The 4,494-nt window shown below is 39.6% G+C and overlaps 1 long non-coding RNA gene across 1 annotated transcript; it reads right to left on the bottom strand.

Annotated features, from left to right (window-relative positions):
* Positions 1 to 359: 359 nt before the first annotated feature.
* Positions 360 to 3,180, bottom strand: LOC139566891 (uncharacterized). Its single transcript, XR_011673180.1, has 3 exons — positions 3,095 to 3,180; positions 2,020 to 2,085; positions 360 to 1,888 (listed from the first exon to the last, which is right to left on the bottom strand). It is a non-coding gene; the product is annotated as an uncharacterized lncRNA (long non-coding RNA).
* Positions 3,181 to 4,494: the final 1,314 nt, after the last annotated feature.

The following is a 4,494-nucleotide window of genomic DNA, read 5'->3' as shown; positions in this document are numbered from 1 at the left end:
ATGCAATTCAGTCTAACAAAGAAAAATAACAGCAGTTGTGCACAACGTCCATTTTTGAACACGACTGAGGTATTATCCCTTTTTTCTGAGATTTGGTAGTTAGTTGTGTGATAAACAATCTGTTCATAAATGAATCGGCCTTATGTCTCCACAGGCTGGGACGAGACAGATCCGGTAATTAGTTATTCTACAGCAAGTTTTACAGAAGCTGTGAGGTGAAGAGGTACAGATTTTCCAAGAGTTTTAAGGGAGCCCGAGATTTTTTCTCCTTTCAGTCTCCTGTCTGCAAGCTTCGTAAGGAATATACCGAACTCTGACTCTGGGTGAAATCCTACAACGTTAGAGAATGTTTGGGAATGACTCGCCAAAGTAAGAAAAGCTTGCAAATTTGTTGTGGAACACACTGCGTCCCATGGAAAAGAGATTTCAAACTTCCATTGTTACCCTCAAATGTAAAACATGACGTTGCCCCGAGAGGCCGCCAATTCAGTACACTATCAGTAAGGTGGATTAGCTGATGACAATTGAAAGAAACATTTTCTTGTCCATATAATTCTTCCATTTTCTTGACAAAGAGGACTAAATAAATGTGAGCTACTCTAAGGTCACGCTGTGAAATAGATCCTTGAAGCAAAATATGCATGCTGAATGGCAGACAGTCATTGAATAAAACAGAAGAAATCCACAACACTCCGATGCTTTTCAAAATGTTCTTATATACAGTGATCGCGGCATTCTTGTGATTTCCTTTGGTGGCTTGAGATTTAGCAGTCGAGAGTCTAATTCTGTCATTTGTCGACCTATGTACCATGGATTCAAACAGTTGCATGTATCCTGTTTTTGCTTCCATTGTTCAACATTGTGTTTGGTTTTGTGCCTGACTACATGCATTCCTCGGCATAACTCTACAACTTCTGTCTCTTCGGTTGGACAACGGAAGCAAAAACAGTGTTGACAACTCCTTTACACCATTTTGCGGAATATCAGTGCGAGCATTATCCTTAAATTGATTGTGTGATCTTTCAATTTGGAGTTGTTGACTGTAAGGATCTTACATATCCTCTGCCTTTGGGGACAACTTTACCGGGGTGCAAGCACCAGTCACAACCATATTCACCATTGAATTGCTTACAGTAATGAAGAATTGGCCTGGCAATTGCATCTGAGGAACAAATCAAGGAGAAGACCTCTGTCCTCTTCAGAATCCCACTGTTCTCTCTCCAAATGTATGGGTTTCGGGCTAAATCGCAACATGAATCAATAAAAAGGTATCCATTCTGTGTTTTTCTGGGCCAAACCAAAGTCCTGCAACCATCACATTTTCTTTCCAATGTATGTAAGGCAGTTCATTTATGGTAAATTGAAGGGGCCAAACTGAGTAATTTGAGGAGTTAAAAATGGGTAATCCATCACAGTTCCAGGTTCATGTTAAATCATCAGCAGATAGCCTCTTCTCTTTCAGTAATCTTTGGTTCATCTTTCCATCCATGACATCCTCGATTTCATATTCTTCTTCCTTCACCGGTTTCCTCAAAATATATATTCTATGGTTCTCCAGTGTATCTCGCAGGTACAGGTATTGACAAAATTAAAACATTTTGTTTCTCTGATGAAGGACGTTACACAATGTGAGCAATTTGTGTCTTCGGGTTGCTTTCCTAAGTAATTTTGGCATTCATCACAAAAGAAATGAGAGACAGCTGTCAGGGCTGGATTACCCAAAAACATTTTGAAGAGATATTTAGATGTTGGAGACAAGCAAATTCAGCAAGGCAAGTAGGTCTATCAGGGCAGTTCCAGTCAGGTGATGACGCAGAACAAAGACCATTATTGCCATAAGGCATTGCCCTTTTGTTACTGATTCCCCAGGGTAAATCCTTTCTTCATTCTGAAAAGAGTTAGATGCAAAGTATATTTAGACATTTGATTAAGCCAGAAGGAAACATATAATAAATCTGCAAAGGTAGAACAGATTGCTAAGGCCTGAGAGTTGTGTGTGTTTGTGCACCTGACACTAACCATCTCAGGGGCATCATCATAGTCTAAATGATCAGAGCCAGGTTGATTGGGGTGTGTCAGGGGGTCCTAAATTAGGAATACATGGAGAAAACCAACACAGAACATTATGTAACTGAAATATTTGCTAGAATACATAACACTGACTTCACAAGGGTGAGGCTAAGAAACTGAATGTCTGTCTGTGTGTGTACCACATTTATGTGGGTACCTGATGTCCCCACATGTATACAGAAACCTGACAAATTGGACCTCGTGTGGACATTTGGCAAGTCCCCATGAGGGGAATTACGATTTTTGGCTTAGGGGTTAAGTTTAGGGAAAAACATACAATTGGATATAGTGTTAGAATTGGGGTTACTATTAGGTTTAGGCATTGCGGGTTAAGTTTAGAGTTAGGCATTAGGGCCAGGTGATTTTTAGCCTTAACATTTAGGTAATTGAGGTTAGGGTTAGGATCAGAGTTAGGGTTACGTTTAGGGCTAGGGAACATGTTTTTTTTGGGTCAAGTTTAGGTCTCAAGTCCCTACAAGGATAGAAAAACAAATGTGTGTGTGTGTGTGTGCGTGCGTGTGTTTGTGTACCTGACACTAACCATCTCAGGGGCATTATCACGGTCTAAATCATCAGAGCCAGGTTGATTGGGGTGTGTTAGAGGGTCCTATAAAAGTAACAGAGAAAACCAACACAGAACATTATCTAATGAAAATATTAGCTAGAATACATGACACTGACTTCACAAGGGTGAGGCTAAGAAACTGAATGTCTGTGTGTGTGGGTCAACATGGCTCTAAATAATCAGAGCCATGTTGATTGAGGTTTGTAACTAGCTAGCTAGAAACTAGATACTGTAAACAAACACTGTCAGTGTACCATCTAGCTAGCAAGTTAATTAGCTACTGTATCTAGCTAGCAGATATACAGCTAGTGTATACATACCAGTAACAGCATAGCATAAGCAATTGAACACACCAAACAGTAATATCGTTGTAGCTACATAAAAAAAATTATCTAGTTTTCTAGAGCTCACACCGAGCGAAGGCAATATAACAACAATACTTTAATATTCCTGCTTGACCTGGTCTGTCGAGGAAAAGGGAAGTTTTCATCACGCATCCATTTTTTTATATGGTCCCCTTATCACTCAGACTGGAGGCATTTCTTACTAAGCAAATGAGCTAATTGTTGAAAACTGCTTGCATCATGTCAACTGCTAATGAAACTGATTCCGTAGCTAGCTATAAAATAAACTTTGCGGCAAAGCATAAAAGGCGAAAGTTTAACAAAAAAAACTAGGTGCAAGCAAAGACAACGGTTTACTCTGTTTGCACTTTGCAAAATAGCAAAATATCACCAAACATGTATGCACTTGTGGATTTTTTTTGAAGAAGGTACATCAGAAATGGTTCCAGTGGAAAATATTAAAGAGTTTGATGGGATGTGCAACAATTTTAAGGAATGTATTGTTAATTGGCAGCGCACGGGAAAGAGAGATCCCGCCTATGTCATGGCTCTGGATGGTATTCTAACTAGCTAGCTACTCAGCTAATGACACAGTATAACGTAGCTATCTAACAATATATGGTTCATGTTATCAATCGTTAAACTTAGTTATAAAAAGTAATACAGCCAAGACATTGGCTATAACAATAACAACTAATGTAGCTAACGTTAGCTAGCTAAGGAGCTAGTTATAGCACTTAAGTTCACTAGTATGTGTAGGTAGCATGCTAACCACTGGCTAGTTAGCTGTTCGGCAGGCCGATCCACCAGCTAACTACCTGCTGGTTAGCACGAAAGCTAGCTAACACATACTAACTGGGCTGATTGCTTGGTAAACTAAAGGTAAATTAAAATAGCTTACTAGCTAGCTATATATTTTAAGTTGCAAACACAGCTTATGATATTATGGGGTGAGGGGGGTATGCAACATGATGAGTGATGTGAGCTTTGTGTGTTCCCAGACATCATGGCTAGTGGATCCACACCCATCTCCAAAACTCACAATGGTGAGAGAGGAAACACAATTTCTAACAGCGTGTGTGTTTGGTTTAAGCATGATGATCAGAATATGAGGAGTAGAGATTGAGAGTAAGAAATATGATTAGACCTTGGAAGGAGGTGGTTGAATGAATCTGTATCAGGGATGCAAACTAGTCACCTTTCGGCGAAATTCACTGTTTTGAATCCAAAATAGGTGACCTGCGTGATTTTTTTTTTTTTGCCTTCACCTCCCTTATCTCACCTCACTTGCTCACATTGTATATAGACTTATTCTTCTACTGTATTATTGACTGTATGTTTGTTTTATTCCATGTGTAACTCTGTGTTGTTGTATGTGTCGAACTGCTTTGCTTTATCTTGGCCAGGTCGCAATTGTAAATGAGAATGTGTTCTCAACTTGCCTACCTGGTTAAATAAAGGTGAAAAAAAAATCGTGTAGATCCGATGAGAAAAGTTTGGGAGGGGGAGGGGGGT

The sequence above is a fragment of the Salvelinus alpinus genome, chromosome 39 (assembly GCF_045679555.1).
Source record: "Salvelinus alpinus chromosome 39, SLU_Salpinus.1, whole genome shotgun sequence".
Lineage (NCBI taxonomy): Eukaryota > Metazoa > Chordata > Actinopteri > Salmoniformes > Salmonidae > Salvelinus > Salvelinus alpinus.
Note: the sequence above shows the minus strand (reverse complement) of the source record. Positions and strands in the feature narration are given on the sequence as shown.